Source organism: Heloderma suspectum, chromosome 5 (assembly GCF_057233095.1).
Source record: "Heloderma suspectum isolate Gila_16-S chromosome 5, 16-S_ref, whole genome shotgun sequence".
Classification (NCBI taxonomy): domain Eukaryota; kingdom Metazoa; phylum Chordata; class Lepidosauria; order Squamata; family Helodermatidae; genus Heloderma; species Heloderma suspectum.
This window is the reverse complement of record NC_139462.1, coordinates 60,519,753-60,538,250: the sequence shown is the minus strand read 5'-3', so window position 1 is coordinate 60,538,250 and position 18,498 is coordinate 60,519,753. Positions and strand designations below refer to the sequence as shown.

Below are 18,498 nucleotides of genomic sequence, written 5' to 3'. Positions count from 1 at the left end.
GGTGGGCTGCATGTTTTTTGCCTATTGACATGCAATTTTATATGCGTAGCCTGTAATTCAAAAGTGCTGTTCCTGCGTAGAGAGAGTTGAGGCAGGGACAGTCTCATGACTCCACACATAGAGACGGATCAAAGATTTCAGGTATTGTCCTAACCAGGCCTTTAAGAAAGCTCTTTGGATGATGTGCAGTCTCATGCTGAATAATAACTCCTGTACAAGAGTGGAAACATAGTGATATATGGTGTGCAGCAGCATTCCTACACTTCTGTGTCCAAAGGGTACATACTGATGAGATACAAGTGTAGTATTGATGAAATGTCACTTGTTGGGGTATTGCCCAGTGCCTAAAAGGTGGTTGAAGAACACTTTCTCAACCGAAGCAGAGTTTTATAGCTGTATGTACTCTCTTCTACTTCTAGTTGGTGTCATTTTCTATCTTGTTTGAGCTGTTCTAAATTTTGTGTTCTTTAGTCTTGTTGTAAGTCATCTTGAGCCTTTTTTAAAAAGAGAAAGTAGACTAAGAAATCCAATTATTATTATTAATAATAACAATAACAGTAATGTTAATAATTGTATTATTATAATAATATAATAATTTTAAAAATAATTAGATTTCATTTAGTTAAACAGTATCCATTTCTTGATAAGGGCTAGTCTTTCCTCTTGCACAGCATCCTTTGCTAGTTAACAATAACTGGGAAATACAAATCAGTGTATTGCACTGTGAATGAATCGACCTTTCCCAGCTTGGTGCCCTCCAGGTCTTTTGGACCACAATTCCCAGCATTCTTTACCACTGGCCATACTGGCTGGGGCCAGTTTTAAAGTCCAAAACTTCTGGAAACCACTAGGTTGGGGAAGGGCTGCATGCATTAGTATAACCTCAAATTCACATAGGGTGTGAGAGCATAAAGATGTATTCATTCAGTATTCAATGCTGCCTCCATGGCAGCAGGACCCACTGCTAGCACAACAGGATGTTAATGATTCCTAAATGTTTGTTTCCAGAACAGGCCACAGAGGGAGCTCCTCTGACTTGTCCCCTTCTGGAAATGAACATTTCAGCTCGTTTCCAGAAGGGTTACTTTAGGAAGCACTAGCTTCCTGTTCCACTAGCAGTGGGCCCCGCTGACACAACAGAATGTGCAGAGGTGCAGCAGATGTGTTGGATACTACCTGATGCTTGGTTCCTTTCTATGCAATTGGTATTCATCAGCAGGGGTACAAAGATGCTTATCTATTTTTGCCATGGGTCATGTTGAACCAGCAGGTGGGAGGGCAACAGACATGAGTCACAAAGCAGTCCCAACAGCAGAAGATGGATGCTTTTATGGGAGACATCCACAATAACCAAAGTGCAAATACTTTTCCCTTTCTATTCATATAAGTCATTTTCTGCTTATTTTTGTCAGATGCTTTTGATTTTCTGTTGAATAATTATAACCTGTACTAGTTAGAGAAACCCTGGTGAAGAAATAGGTTGTTCTTTATGAACACATGGATACATATTAAGTTAGCAACCAAGGTTTTTCTTGTAAATCTAGTAGACAGAAATACATTGCTAGTTAGTTTTACACATTTATTTTGGACTAAAATATATTTTGAGGGATTTATTTTGAGTATATATGGTTAAACTATTCAGTGAAGAGATTGTTGATATTTGAGCTTGAAAAGCTATTTAACAGCTGAAAGGATCCTGCTGGGATTTAAGAGGCAGGGTTTTATCATCACTGTTGTTCTGGAGCGATGCACCAGATAATGGGATTGCATTTTGACAAAATTTTCAAACTTTGGATTTCTGAATAAAAGAGATGAAGTGATGAGCTAGACAGCAAAAAAGGAAGCTGAATATTTTGGGAGTGGGAGCATGCTTTTTCTAAGCATTCTGAATTGTTCTTTTACATATGGTGTTGACTTATTTTGCATATTATCAATAACCTGTCCTAAATTTGATTTTGGCTAAACCTCACAACATTTATGTTCCATTGCATGGATATATCACTGCACCATGGACATGGATGCAAATTCTATTTATTTTTGTGGTTTGTGTATTTATAGCATTCTGTTCCTTAAATTGCAATGTCCCCTTGATTTCAGCAGGGGATTCTATTGGTGAAAATATTTTCATTATTGGGTTGTAGTTGTTGTTTTATTTTAATGATTAAGAGTCTAATATTTAGTCTAATATTTAGTAAGCCCTGTGCACAGTCCCCTGCTCACAGGATTACCTTCTAAATGATGTGACACAAAAGGAAAAGGGATGGGAAGGGCAGAGGAAAAGAACAAACTCAGTTGTTCTTGGATGGAAACAGTTCAGCCAGGGAAGTTGCCAAATGGCAGCTTGTCTCTTAGCCAGCTGACCGCATGGGCCCTACTATCCCAGCTCTTCCTCTGCTGCAGTCATGTTGAATGACTGCTAACTGATGACAGCTCAGGGAGAATGAAGGAGCCAAATGGCAGTTGATCTCCCAGCTAAGCTGATTAAGGTTCCCTGTTGTCCCATTTCTCCCTCTGCTGTGGCCACTTGGAATGGCTGCTGACAGATGACAGTTGAGACAAGAGGAGCCAAATCACTACTGGCCTCTTAGCCAAGTTGATAGAGAGGGCCTCGCTGGATTGGCCAGCAGTTAGATCCTTTGGGCTTGTTCTTTGACTTTAAAAAACAAGACATTACAGCCTAAAGACACATTATACAAGTCAAGTTTGAAAGGTAGTTATTGCACAATGACAAACTCTAAACTACGGAAACAAGAAGATTTAGACTGTTAGCTGCATCACCTTATTGCTCATGCATGTGTAAAGGAAGCACAAAAAGGACATGGGCCGTAGTTTGTATGATTGCAGCTCTCAAAAGTTACAAGAGGAGACTGCAGCAACAAAAACAAAAGGGAATTCCCTGGATTGTTAACCAGTGTTTAAATGGCTTCTTTGGAGAGCTTCAGCTATTGGGTGGTATAGAAGTGTAATAAATAAATAAATATTGCAACATTTATTTATTTATTTATTTATATGAAACATTTATGCCCTGCTGAAAAATCTTAAGGCCTCTATTCAGTCTTCATCCTTCTTGACCTCTCCACTGCGTCTGATGCAGGTGATTGCTCTCTCCTGCTTGACCCCTATAATGCCCCTAGGTTTCTGTGATTCTCTCCACAGATGGTTCTCTTCCTACCTGTCTCACTAACCTTTCCAGCTCTTCTTCTGCTTTCCCTCTGTCTGTTGGGGTCCCTCAGGTATCTGTTCCTCTGCTCTTCTCTGTCTCTGGGTGTTCCTATAAAATCCAACAGCTTTCAGTACTACCTATATGCGGATGATACCATCTCTACTCCTGAACTGTTCCCCTCCATCCAGTCCTGATCTCCAGCTGCCTCTGATATTTCTGTTTAGATGCTTCATAATTGTCATCTCAATCTCAATATGCCGAAAACCAAACTTCTCTTCTTTCCTTGCAAGCCCTCGTCTTCTCGTATACTGTCCTTATCCATTGACAGCGTTACCACACCCTGCTAAGCAGACACATGGTCTTTTGTTTTTATTATTACATTTATATCCCATCTTTTTTCCTCTTGCAAGGAACCCAAGATGGCATATATAGTCCTCCTCTCCATTTTATTCTCACAACAACCCTGTGTGGTAGGTTAGGCTGAGAGTCAGTGACTGGAACAAAGTCACCCAGTGAGTTTCATGGCCCAGTGGGGACTAGAACGTGGAGCTCCCAAGTCCCAGTCCAACACTTTAATCACTACACCACACTGGCTGTTTTGTGATTGACTCCCCCCTCCTTTGTGTGAGACCTTGCCCCAGTTTGTGGGGAGCTATAGCCCCTGACACCAATTCTGAGTCAGAAGGGAACGCTGTAGAGCCAGGTCCAGCTGTGGGAGGCCAGCAGGGATGGCGGAGAATTTCTCCACGAATCTTCGGGAGGCCGAGTGCCGACGCATTCGGCCCCCCGAAAGTGTTGGGGAAATTCTCCGCCGGCCCCCCGCCCCCCCCCCCCGGGCTGGGACTTACCTTCGGTGAATGTCCCTCTCAGCGGCGGGTCTCGGCGGCGGTTCGTTGGGGGTGGGGGCGGCGGCCGGTCTCCCAACCGGCTGCCGCCGCCGCCATTACAAAATAAAAAAGTAAAGTTAAAAAAACCAAACACACACCCGTGATAGGCTATGTGACGATTTACGTAGCCTATCTCAGCTAGATTTCCAAAGTCAGCCGTGATAGGCTACATAAATCGTCACGTAGCCTATCACGGGTGACTTTGAAGGAAAAAAAAAAGCGCGTATGCAGATGGTGGAGCCCCATGGGCGCCGCCATTTGTGTTTCTTATTTGGACAGTCTACGTAATTTTTTTTTCTGTACTTTTTTTTTTCGCGGCCGGGGAGACGGGGCGCTCCTCCCCGGCCTGAATTTCACCAGCGAGGGATGGGGCGCCTCCCCCCACCTGAATTTCGGGCGAGGCGGGGCGCCTCCCCCCCTCGCCTGAACTTCGGGGGGAGAAGCAAAGCTCCTCCTCCCCACCGTGAAGCAAGCTGCGGGACGAGGTAAGTCCCTTTCGTCCATCCCTAGAGGCCAGGAGCCTGAGAACTCAGTTTTACTAGGCCTCTGTAAGGCCTTAGGCCTGTAACCTGAGTAACCAGTAGTTTTAAAGAGACTTAGAGACCCATAATGCTTGTGCTATTCTCTTGCTAGTGGGCCTCTTGGCTGGTAAGTTGAGTCAAGGGTCGATATTGCTGCCTCGGCACATTCCATACTAACAAGCTGTGAACTGTTTATCTTATCAGGGCCGGGAAAGCACCTGAGAAGTGAGGTTATGTTTACAGGTGTCTGTGCTGGGAAAGTTCTGATTGTCTCCCCTCTGATGTGCGGCTGTTAGTCTATGCTGGGAAAGTTGCAGATGAATGCTAATTAATGCTTGCTTCTGTCATGCTGCCTCGCTGCTAACATGTATGGTATAAGACCCATTTTACCCCTTGGCTTTTGGTTCAGAGAAGCTGTCTGATCCAACCATTGGGTACACCTGTGCGCTGTAAGTACTCAGTAAACACTCCTTGTAAACAAACCTGGATCTGGCTTATCATTATCTTGGCACCTCTAAATTCTGGAAGCCCACTGCAGGGGCAAACAGCCTCCCACTGGCTTATGAGCAGGAAGGGGATGAAACCTATCTGCCTGTCTTCTACTGCCGGGAGACCTGGTCTTGGTGGAAGCCCCTGCTTCTAGACCAGGGACATCTTCCAGGGGAACAGGGCAGCAGGAGGAGGTCTCTGCAGGAGAGGGAGATTCAGGGGTGTCTCCATTAGTGCGTTATCAGAGGGGTCCAGTGAGGCACAGCAACTGCCTGAGAGCCAGATTTCCCTGCAGGGATCGAATGTCCGATACTGATCCTTAATGGCCACTCCCTTGTATTTAAGCCAGAGCAACCAACAGTAGACTTTGCTGAAAGCAGTGCTTTGATCACATGGAAAGCTTACCACTTTCACTAGAACTCTGGACCTCTTTGGATTTATTCTGTGTGCTGAACCAAGGGCTGTTTGGGGTTTTGGCAGTGATGCTCATGAACTGCTTCTGGCTGAGGAATTACATTGTGAACTGTTAACTGTAGATCTTTATTGTGACTGTAAAGGCTTATAGGTAATTACTGGAATTACTACAATCTGGGCCCCCTGGCGACCCAATATGACCCTACAGGGTTTCCCAGATGGCCATGCCGCCTTTTCCCCCAACCACTGATTATTTGGTGATTTTCTGGCTTTTGTACGGTTTTATTCTATTCCCATCTTAGGAGAGGTTAAAATGCCTCTCCTAAGGCTTAGTTATTGGTAGTAAGACCTTTAAGCAAAAAATAGGCTGGTATGTTTGGCCTGCTCCTTTTGCCTTCAGCCCTGCCCACTGTTGGACTGGAAGCCCCAAGAGCTTTTCCAAAACTGAATTTGGCCCTTGGACCAAAAGAGGTTTAGCACCCCTGGTTTACAGCTTTGTCAGTATCACCCTTTTCCCTTGGTGAAAACACTGGTCCATGCCCTAGTCGTTTCTCACCTAGACTGCTGCAGTAGTCTCCTCTCTGGTCTTCTGTTGCCTCACCTTAGCCTTCTATACCGCACTCTGCCACCAAAATAATTCCCCTCTCTCATTGCTCTGATTACATGACATCCCTACACTGGCTGCCTGCCCACTTCTGACACAAGCTCCTTGTCCTTACTTTTAAAGCCCTCCTTGCCCTTACCCCCCTTGTCTCTACACACTCGTATATCCAAATATATTCCTGCTTGTGACCTTCCAGTTCGACCACCCTCAGCTGTCTATAGGTTTTCTGCTCCAGTAAAGGCTCTGCCCTTTCTAGCCCGTATGCTTGGAACTGCTGCAAGAACACCTGTGTGATTCACTCTCTATTTCCTTTAAATATCTCCTTAAAATCCCCCCTTTTCCTTTTCCTTGGAGCCTTTAGCTCTGCTCCCTAATTCCCAAGCCGTTCTGCAACTAAGTCTGGAACCAATCCTAAGACCAGGTAGCTGAAACCATCACATCTTTCCCTGTTTACCCTCCCTCTATTTCTCTCCTCTTCCTCCATTGTTTACCCTGTGTCAGGTTTTAGAATGTAAGCTGTTTGGGGCAGAGATGCTGTCTTCTTGTGCAAACATAAAGCAAGGCAACATCTAAAAACAAAGAACAAACTAACAACAGTGGCAACAACTTTCCACACATGGTTGAGTTGCTCTGAATTAAGGGGGTGTGGGGAGCATCAGAAGGGACAACGACTCTAAGCTGAGTCATGAGCAGTCATGTCACGGTGTCTTCAGCTGCTTTTCCTCCCTCTCCTGTCTCTTTAGCTGCCTTGGCTGTTTCCCTGGCTCAGTTAATCTCTGAAACATGCATGAAACCAGAATCAGCTTTCTCACCCCCCCCAATCCAATTTTTGTGCTCTCCTTCTTACTGTTTGTGCTTCCAGTAACTTTCAGCTCTTTTAAGCATCCTATCCCTGCTGCATCCTTCCTACTGCTAACTAACCGTAGTCTCCAAGGCAATAGAGCTCTCTGCACAGCTTGCCACTATGCTTGCCCTTTCTCTCAGAGATAAAATAGAGCTGTTATTTTTGCAAATTTGTTAATTCATTTTATAGTGTACACTTATAACCCATTGCCCATAATGAAGGTAAGCAAAAAGAAGAAAAAGGTCTGGTTAGGTTAGTTGAAATACTATATAGGTGCTGGCTGTACTTTACCCTTTGTTTCCTTCCATGCTTAGCTTCATGCTATGTTAGGGATGCTGGCAAAGTTTTCCTGACCCAGGCTTGGAAGTAAACTTAAGGGATTCTTAAAAGCCCATCTCAAGCAAAGGCAAAGCTTTTAAAGCCCCCAAGTTTTTTCTGGCTTCGCTCAAAAGGTGAGCCATAGAAGATTTCTTGGCTCCCTGCCAGCTCTGTCTGCTAATCCTCGCTGACCTACAAAGCACCTGGCAGTCCCCCACTCCCACAAACACCAGGTATTACCTGATCAGGCAGTGGCATGCACAGGGAGAAGGAAGGTTTGATCCCTTGGGAGAACTCCGACTTCCATGGGTCTCTGGGTGTGCCGGCACACTGTGCATCATAGGAGAGGGAAAAGCTCCCCCCCGCCACATGTTCATCTGTTGGCTTGTTGCCTGGCCAGGTGATGCCTCAGGAAGGGGAGGAGGATGTTACCACTTCTTAAATTACTTAAACACCTTTCTCAAAAAAAGACTCAAGGTAACTTGCAATAGAATTAAAATACAGAAGGAAACAGCTACAACCACTATGCAGGGCCAGCCCCACCATTACGTGGGGTCAAAAGCCCACATCAAATGGCAGATCAAGAAAGAGCGGTGAATTGTGCTGCTCTCCCCACCCATGTCAGGAGGGCCCGCCGCTTCTTTCTCTAGTGGGCCGCTAAGGCTGGAGCCACTGCCACCCACCTGCCCACTTGCTCGGCCAGCCGCTCCCTCGCTTGCTTGGGCAGCCGGCTGGCCACTTGCTCCTGCCTGCCCAATTGCTCCTGCCCTGTGCCCCAGCCATTTGTGGGGCTCCTCCAAGCTATCCTGAAAGGCTGGCCCTGGCCAACCTCTCCCAGGAGTTCGCTGGACCTCTCACAATAGTTGGTGTCAAAGGTGGGAGCAGTGGCCACACCAGCAGAAGCAAACGACCAGCTGAGCTGGCTGGCCGAGGAAGTGAGGAACACAGACGGGAGTGTTCCTGTGTGTGTTACCACCACCAAGAACAATGGTAAGCTGGCTAGTTGGGTGGGGAGTCGGTGAGCAGCCTGCACTCACCCCAGCAGCCTTGTCGAGCTCCGCAGTTGCCATTTTTTTCAAAAACTAAAATGGCGATTGCAAACATGTGCATGTCTTTGTATGCATGAAAATGGGCATTTTGCAATTGGCCATATTCTCATGTGTAAAATGTGCATTTTTGTGAAAGTGCATATTTGTGTGTGTGCAAAAATGTGTATTTTTTGAAAAAATGCGCATTTTCACATGTGCACAAATATGCGCATTTTTGCGATCACTATTTTATTTCTCAAAGATGGCGACCACAAAGCTCAGAATGGCCACCGGGATGAGTGCAGGCCATTCACTGAGCGCAGGCAAGGGGCAAGCAGGGGCAGGGGCTCAGTGAGTTGGGCTCAGGGGTGTGGGCAGGGGCGGTACCGCCAGATTCCCGGACTGAATCGGGCGTCTGCACCATCCCTACTGGCAATAGAGGAAAGTCTTAACCTGATGCCAAAACATGACAATGTTAGTGCAAGGTGGGCCTCATGAGGGAGAACATTCCATAATCGAGGTGCCACCACTGAGAACTCTCTCTTCCTTGTTCCATCTTCTGACCATCCCATGAAGGAGGCACTCAAAGGAGGATACAAGAATGGGAGGGTTGGGGGGGGGTTGAAGAGGGCTGGCAGGGAGGGGATTATTTTCTGAGCCTTGGAATATTTCCAGTTTTTTCAGAAGTAACTTGGTTTATTTCCAAGTCAATTTGACGTTGGGAGAAATAAGTTTACCTATCTCTAGTTGAAATCCTTTCCAAATAATGTGATTGGGAATGGGATGTAAATAAAAATGACCTGACGGTCCTTAGGAATTTGGGCTTGGGTCCAAAGAAACTCAGGTATGCACCAGGGCTTTTCTGTTGTGTTCCTGCAGCCATGTGAACCCCCTGAAAAGCACCTGAGGGTCAGGTGTGGGGATCCTCCAACAGGGTGCAATGTGGCATGGGAGTGCAGCCAGGGATGGGAAAGGCAAATTGGCAGAAAGTGATGACCCACCCCCTCCCACTGTATGGCAGAAATTGGTGACCCTTGGAAACTGGAAACAAACAGTGTTTCGGGCTTGCGCACAAGGCACATTGAATCCAATCCATATAAGCTGTTGATGATTTAGCTGCGTGTCATATTTGTGTGTACTTCAGAAAATATGTTTCCTAACATGAACTTGCCTAAAAGTATGTTGTATATTTATTGTGCTGGAATCAAAATCAACCTTGTGTGCCTACACAGAAATAAAACATTTTGAGCATGGTCAGTATGCCGCTATGAACAAATAAGTGTTGCTTGACCTTTAAAGAGAATGAAACAGAATATGACATTCTGGGCAGGTTGCCGGGATCAGAAACCTTTTTGGAGTGTGACATTCAGGGCTTGCATAGGCCATTGATTTGTGGAAGATGATTAGTAACTTGACGGCTTTTATACCTTTAGGAAGAGTTTTTTTTAATCTGACATTCTAGGTCAATTAACGAGATGGCAGCTTTGTACCATCTGTATTACCTTCTAGGCGGTGAAGAAATTAGTGAAACTGCAAAGAAATGAAATGCCAAAATATTAGCAACTTAAACCAAATTACAGTTGAATTGTCCTCGAATGATGACTTTGTATGTGTGTGGCAGAAGATCTGCTGCTGAATGTTGTGTTCCTGAAAGGTTTGTGGGGTAGATGATGGTGGTGGACTTCTGGTGGTTGAGAAAAGCTTTCAAATGTTTGAATAGATGGGGGTTTTTTTGCTTTTTGCTTTTTGAATACTGTATTTGCAAATACAACAATACCACACAAAAAAGGGGGTAACTACAGAAGAGGAGTGGAGGGGAGAAGAAAATAAAGAAAGAATGTATCATAAAATATATCCAAGCACAATAATCCTTTACATCACCCTTAATATAAAGGGAAAAAGAAGAATTTGACACTTCCATTTCAAATATATATGTTAATATAAGCAGTCCATATATCTAAATAAGCATTCATATGAGATTGACAGCTGTAGGAGATAATATGTAGCAAGAGCAGTAAGATATTCAGCCCATTGACTGATAGTTGGTGGGTGTTTATCCTTCCAATCTTGAAGTATAAGTTTCTTTGCAACTATAATATCCACTTTTACTGTCCATCTGTTAATCCCCATATCACAGGGGTGCAATTTAAAAATGCATGGACATCTGCTATTATCACAGATTTTTCAAGAACAAAATTTATATGAGCAGTGATTTCTAACCAAAAGGAAGCCTCTGCAGGGCATGCCCACGTCATACACGCCAATGCGGTCGGCATTACATTGCCGGTATTTGGCAGAGCTAGCCAGCTTCGTCTTATCAGGTCTCTGTGGCGTCCAATATATGTGAGACATCAATTTTTGTTGAATCAGCTTTAATTTTAAATCTACAGAAATAGTACATATAGAAGTCAGGGCAACTTTCCATTGATTAGACTGTATACAGCACTCCAATTCCTTATTCCATTCCTCTCTGACATTCTGAACATCTACTTTACTACCTTCCGTAAGACTTTCATGAACAGCTATTGTAGGCTTAGCTTTCTCTAAAGAGCCAATTAATTCCTCCAACAGTGTAGGAAGCACTGAGCAATCATCGCTGATGGCCCATATATGGAATCCAACAAATGCTGTAGCTGAATATACTGCCAACTGCCACTAGGCGGCCAGTAACTGATATTTAATCTGCAATACTGAAAATGGTAAAAACTCATAGTCAGATCCTATTAACTGATCTAAGGTATAAATTCCACTATCAGCCCAACTCCTCCACATAAAAGGCTCTCTCTCTATTTTCAACACTGGACTCCAGATTCGTAGGCTCCCTGCTCTTTCTATATAGTTCAGAATAAAAAATTTGAAACTCTAGACGTATATATTTTGTTGTGTGTAATTATGATTATCTTTAATCAGTGGTATATAATTCTGATTTTTTTGTTTGTTATTTTAACTGAAATGCCAGAATCGTGCCAAGCCTTTCTCCACTTTCCCAATTTGTCTGTCACACACAAGTCAATGTAAATTCTGCTTTAGGTGAGCATAGTCTGTTCAATTCGTATTTAACACATTGTAGTCTCTGCAAAGTCTGTCTTTGTCTTCCATCAAAATATGAGTTTCCTGTAAAAAAGCAACATCCGTTTTAAGCTTCATAAGTCTGGAGAGCACTTGTTTTCATTTGTTGGGAGTACGAAGACCCTTAATATTCCAAGTAATAATATTAAAAGACATAATAGTACACAGATTAGAAACAACCAAGAGAAGAATACAATAAAAACAATTATATGTCTAAGGGCGCAATCCTATGCAGATAGGCAGCTGCCTCCGAACTCGGTGGCAACCGCCTATCCAGTGCAGGGCAGTAGAAGCATGGAGGGGATTGTTCCCTCCACACTTCAGCTGCAGCTAGACTAGGCTGCCAGATGACACATAGGATGTGTTGTACCAGCATTTCCACCTTCCCAGCCCCAGAATGCCCCCCCGGAATGCCCCTTTTTGGCCGCTCTGCACTCCTCTTGCAAGTATGGGGCCATTCCACGCTGCCTGTGAGGCAGCGCAGACTGGCGGGGGGAGGTCAGTTCTCCAGGAACTGCCCTTGGAGTGTGGGCTTCGAGGTCGGTTCCTGGAAAACCAGATTTCTGCTGACTAGCAGCCATAGGATTGCTCCCTTCAGCACTTATTTACACCCACCATCCTATCCTTGCCATCCCATTTACAACATATGCAGAGCCTTACAAAGGCAACCCACTGCTCCTTGAATTTGAAGGCAACCCACTGCTCCTTCCCTTATATTTCTAAAGGATTCCATCTCCACAAAACAACCCATATACAAACAATATCACTGTTGTGTAATCAATATATCCAGGACTGTACTTATGATGCTTATAATAACAAGCCAGACAAATAAATTGACTAATAAGCCTTGAAAAGAAAAATCAGCCAACCAGCCAACTCCTACCCCCCAATAAAATAAAATCAGACCAAAAAGCCCATAAGGAAGGAAAAAGCAACGAGAGAGAGAGAGAGAGAGAGAGAGAGAGAGAGAAAGGAAGGAAGGCAGGCAGGCAGGCAGGCAGGAGGGAGGGAAGGAAGGAAGGAAGGATGGTTGTTGAAGGTTTCGTGCCTAGGGACATCATTTTCTTTCCTCCAGAGCAGCTTTCCCCAACCTGGTTGCCTTGCAGATGTTTTGGACTACAAATCAAAGAACCCCTGACAATTGGCCATGGTGGCTGGGGTTAATGAGAGTGGAAGTCCAAAACATCTGGAGGGCACAAGGTTGGGGAAGGCTGCTCTAGAGGCATGCCATGAAAATTGTGCTCCTGTACTTTTAAGCATTTTCAGACCCATGTGATATTAGTAAACCATTATGAGTATAGATGAGGAGGACTACAATAAGTAGCACTGAGTATCATCATCAGTGTTCCAGTCATTTTTCTTTTTGCTTGGGAACCATCCATTTTAATATGCTTGACATATCACAGACAGGTGGTGAGATCAGAGCTAAAAACTGTTCCAGGCAAGACTTGCTGTAAATGCATGACTTTTCCACTTGTTGGATGTTGCAGAACATTTAAACAAGCCATCCCTGTGCCAGTGCCATCTTTTCTTTCCACATGGTGACGTCATCAGTTCAGCTGTATAACTGAATCCATCCTCAGTTTGGACAATCAGTTAGCTTTGCTTGACTTGTTACGCAGCTTTGTAGAATTCAAACAGTCCTACTTTGTGCAATGTTCTGGTCTTGCAACTTGCACTGAACAATTGTATATTCAAGGTTTTTATTTTACTCCTGGAGAGCTATTAGCAGTTGTACTCACACTTCCTTTCCACAGTACCCTTGATTTACTAAGCTGGGACTATTGTAAGCTGGTCAGATATTTCTTGGTACCCATGGAACTCTAGGTCTAAAGTTACTAAGGGCGCAATCCTCTGCATGTTAAGACAGAAGAAAGTCCTACAACTCCCAGCATTCCCTAGCTATGCTGGCTGAGGAATGCTGGGAATTGTAGGACTTTCTTCTTTCTAAACATGCATAGGATTGTGCCCTAAGTTTAATAGAAAGGTGTACCCTGTTCTGACTATGTTTCTGATAACTTTTGCTTTTGTTTTATCATCGCCTATCCTTCAAGGATGTAGCCTAGGGCTGGAGTGGCAGAAGGAAATTTACAATATAGCTTCCAAATATGGAGGGGAGAGGGTAAAGCAACTTTTGCTGAATATTATTAATGCCTCCCTAAGGGAAGGTAATTTTCCATCATATCTAAAAGAAGCAGTTGTTAGACCGCTTCTGAAGAAGCCTTCCTTGACCCCCCTAGACTTCAAGAATTATAGGCCAGTCAGCAATCTACCATTTTGGGGCAAGATAATTGAGAAGGCAGTGTCCATTCAACTCCAAGCAGTCATGGATGAAACTGATTATCTGGACCCATTTCAAACTGGCTTCAGAGCAGGTTACGGAGTTGAGACTGCCATGGTCACCTTGGTGAATGATCTTCACATGGGAATCGATAGGGGGAGTGCATCCCTGTTGATTCTTTTGGATCTCTCAGCGGCATTCGATACCATCAACCGTGATATCCTTCTGGATCGCCTGAGGGAGCTGGCGGTTGGGGGCACTGCTCAGCAGTAGTTCCACTCCTTTCTCTCAGGAAGGTTCCAGATGGTGTCACCTGGGGATAGTTGTTCCTCGAAAAAGGAGCTACTATGTGGAGTTCCTCAGGGCTCCATTCTATCCCCAACGCTGTTCAATATCTACATGAAACTGCTAGGAGAAATCATCAGGAGGTTTGGGGCTGAGTGTTATCAGTATGCTGATGACACCCAATTCTATTTCTCCTTAACATCTTTATCCAAGGAAGGTATGACTCTTCTGAATGACTGCCTGAAGTTGGCAATGGGTTGGATGAGGGAGAACAAGCTAAAATGGAATCCAGGTAAGACAGAGGTGCTCGTTGTGAAGGGCCCTAATACAGGTATTGAGGTATGTCAACCAGTTCTGGATGGGGTTGCACTCCTCCTGAAGGAGCAGGTTTGTAGCTTGGGGGTGCTTCTTGACCCAACCCTGCTCCTGGCACCCCAGGTGGAGGCAATGGTGAGAAGTGCCTGTTATCAACTTCAGCTGATACGCCAACTATGCCCATTCCTGGAACATGTGTACCTGGTAATGGTGCTGCATGTGCTGGCAACCTCTAGGCTTGATTTCTGCAATGCGCTGTACTTGGGGCTGCCTGTATATTTAGTTCAGAAACTTCACCTGGTACAAAGTATGGCAGCCAGGCTGGTCTCTGGGACATCCCGTGGAGACCATATTACACTGGTTTTTAAATCTTTACACTGGCTGCCAATTTGTTTCTGAGCAAAATATAAAGTGCTGGTTGTTACCTTTAAAGCCTTACATGATCTAGGTCCAAGGTACCTTAGGGAGTGCCTTCTCCCCTACATCCCAGTCAGCCACCTAAGGTTCTTTGAGGGCTATCTGCTGTGGTTGCCTAACGTGAGGCTGGCAGCCACATGCATGAGGAGCTTTTCCTTTGCTGGGCCTCAGTTGTGGAATGACCTGCCAGTTGAAATGCGCCTGCTGACCTCATTGAAAGTTTTTAAGCAAGCACTAAACATGCTATTATTCCAGCAGGCCTTCCATTTTTAGAACCCTTGTTCCTTCTGCTGACTTTTGTATACTGTTTTAAGCAGTGTTGTTTTAAGCTGTGTTTTATTGTTGGATTTGTTAAAAATTGTTTTTAGTTCAAAGTTGTTTTTAGTTAAATGTTGTTTGTATATATTGTCCATATGTTTTTATGTAAATGGTTTTTAAACTTTGTATATTGTATTTTAATGTTTTAATTTTTGTAAACCACTCAGAGAACTTCGGCTATAGGGCAGTATAGAAATATAATAAATAAATTTGGGGTGCTCTTGGATCCAGAACTGTCACTTGAAACACAGGTAGGGATGGACAAAAGGGACTGACCTTGTCCCGCAGCTTGCTTCGCGGTGGGGGAGAGGCGCTTCACTTCTCCCCCCGAAGTTCAGGCGAGGGGGGGAGGCGCCCCGCCTTGCCCGCCCGAAATTCAGGCCGGGGGGGAGGTGCCCCATCCCTCGCCGCTGAAATTCAGGCCAGGGAGGAGCGCCCCGTCTACCCGGCCGCGAAAAAAAAAAGTAAAGTTTAAAAAAAAAAACACACACACCCATGATAGGCTACGTGACGATTTACGTAGCCTATCACGGCTAGATTTCCAAAGTCAGCCATGATAGGCTATGTAAATCGTCACGTAGCCTATCACGGATGACTTTGGGGAAAAAAAAAAGCGCGTATGCAAATGGCGGCACCCATGGGGCGCCGCCATTTGCGTTCCTTAGTTTGGCACGTCTAGTCTACGTAAAGATTTATGTAGACTACGGCGAAAATAAGGGAACGCTATTTGCGTTGCCCTTATTTTCGCCATAGTCTATGTAAATCTTTACGTAGACTAGACGTGCCAAACTAAGGAACACAAATGGCGGCGCCCCATGGGCGCCGCCATTTGCATACACGCTTTTTTTTTTTTTTCAAAGTCACCCGTGATAGGCTACGAGACGATTTACGTAGCCTATCACGGCTGACTTTGGAAATCTAGCCGTGATAGGCTACGTAAATCGTTACATAGCCTATCACGGGTGTGTGTGTGGTTTTTTTTAATTTACTTTTTTATTTTGCAATGGCGGCGGCGGCAGCCGGTCAGAAGACCGGCCGCCGCCGCCGCCCCCACCGAACCGCCGCCGAACCGCCACCGGGACCCGCCGCCAAGAGGGACATTCGCACGAGGTAAGTCCCATCCCGGGGGGGGTGGGGGGCCGGCAGAGAATTTCACCACCAGTTTCGGGGGGGCGAATGCGTTGGCATTCGGCCTCCCGGAGATTCGTGGAGAAATTCTCCGCCATCCCTAGGCACAGGTGAACTCAGTGGCACGGAGCACTTTTTCTCATCTTAGGCTGGTATACCAACTACGCCCTTATCTGGACAGAGATAGCCTAGCTACAGTTATCCATGCTCTGATAACTTCTCGTCTGGATTACTGCAATGCTTTATATGTGGGGCTGCCTTCGAAAATGGTCTGGAAACTTCAGTTGGTCCAAAATAGGGCAGCAAAATTGTTAACAGGGACTGGCCAATGAGCTCATATTACGCTGGTACTTTTCCAGCTGCACTGGCTGTCAATCCATTTCCGGGCCTGATTCAAAGTGCTGGTATGAACATTCAAAGCCCTTAACAGGTTAGGGCCAGGTTACCTGAAGGATCGCCTCCTCCCATATGTGCCTGCCTGGACCTTAAGATCATCCTCAGCAGCCCTTCTCCGTGAGCCCCTGCCAAAGGAAGTGAGGTGGGTGGCTACTAGGAGGAGGGCTTTTTCTGCTGTGGCACCCAGGCTCTGGAATGAGCTCCCTAGTGAGGTTCACCTGGCACCTACATTGTATTCCTTCTGGTGCCAGGTGAAGACCTTTTTATTTTCCCAGGCATTTTAGCATTTTAGCTTTCTAGACTTTTAGCTTTGCTGTTTTAAATCTGTATTTTAAATCTCTGCATTGTTGCTAGGTTTTATTCTGGTTTTATTCTGGTTGTATTGTTATACTGTGGTTTTAATGTTTTATATATTTTATGTTGTTTTATAGTGTGCTCTTTATTTTTAATTTTTGTGAACTGCCCAGAGACCTTTGGCGGTATAGAAATGAAATAAATGAATAAATAAAAAATTAAAAAATTTATAACCCCACTTATTTTTAGGCATGCCAGAATACTTTTCTGCTTTGTGTGGGAAGTAAAATATTATATAGGTTCTTAGCTTGCATGGTGGTTTGTGGCACTTGATCCATTTCTTGCTTTTTCCTTTAAGTTTATTCCCCTTCAGTTATGTAAAACCCTAATACCAACTGACACCACAGAGTACTATTGTAATGCAAACAGTACATACAAATATTGTCTGATATATATTGTTAAGGAAAAGCAACAAAAAAAAAATGTGGGGAGAGTTGTGTTACTTTTTCTGTTGATTTCTCTTGAAAAGGTTTGTCCTGACCAAACCATAAATTACATTGGTTCAGCTGGCTTTCTTTCACATTTCTAAGGGCGCAATCTATCCAGGTAGGCGGCCACTTCTGAACTTGGAGGCGGCTGCCTATCCAAAGCAGGGCAGGATAGTCATACTTGCTCCGTTTGCAGAGAGGTGGAGGAGGGTCCAAGGTGCCATCCGCTTGGCAATGGCTCTCTCTCGAGCCAGCTATCTTGTGGTCAGCACTGCAGTCAAATGTAACTCTCTGGTTGGATGTGTAGGTGTCAGAATCACCAGCCACTGTTTTTCCGTTCTCAGCCGCAGGTATTGGACACTGAATCACTGCAGAGAAAGGATCATTCCCTCCATGCTTCTCCTGCCTTGCAGTTTGGCTAGACAGACGATTGCGGCTGCCCAGCCACGGGACAGCAGAGCAGGGGAGGAGGCTGCCGGCCTTTCTGCCCTCCCCACCCTGGAACGCCCTCTGGGGACTCCCCTTGTCAGCTGCTCCGCACTCCTCTTGCAAGTGCGGAGAAAGGGGCTGCTGCATGCTGCCTCCAAGGCAGCATGAAAGCGGGGGGAGATCGGTTCTCTGGGAACCAACCTTGGAGCGCAGGCTCTGAGGTCAGTTCCTGCACAACACAATACCCTATGGCTGTCTAGCTGCTTTCTAGCGGCCATAGAATTGCTCCCTCCCTTGATTTTATATTCCGCCTTAACTTGGAGGTTCAGGGTGCGGACAGTTTTAATAGCCCAGCCCAGCCAACTTCAAGTTTACTACTCGGCCTGTTGGTTGTGACATTGCAGAATGATCACGTCACAGAGGGGCAATCTTGTCCAAAAGGTCTCAACCAGAACTGGCAATTCGGGATATAAATAAAATCAGATAGCAGAATTAGACTGCAGTTACTGAAATCAAACTGATTCTTCACCTATTTCATTATAGGATGTAAAAGTTACCTGTCTTTGTCTCTTCATGAATACTTGCCACAATATGCAATGGTCTAAAAGAAGTCTATGCAAGAATATAAAGAGTTGGGTTTTTGTTCTTCTAACAAGCCAGAGTCATAAGCCAAAGTGTACTCTTGGCTTATGACTCTGGCTTGTTGGGATAGCAGGAAAACAGAGATCCCGGTTTGGTCATGCTAAACAAACCACAGACAGAGTGTGTGCCTGGCTTGTTTAATCACTCCCATTGGTAGGAGGAGCCAAG

At 45.0% G+C, this 18,498-nt stretch overlaps 1 protein-coding gene across 3 annotated transcripts in view; it reads left to right on the top strand.

The window, feature by feature from the left end:
* INPP4B (inositol polyphosphate-4-phosphatase type II B) overlaps positions 1-18,498 on the top strand; it is a 436,581-nt gene that overhangs the window by 178,423 nt on the left and 239,660 nt on the right. The window lies entirely within an intron of this gene.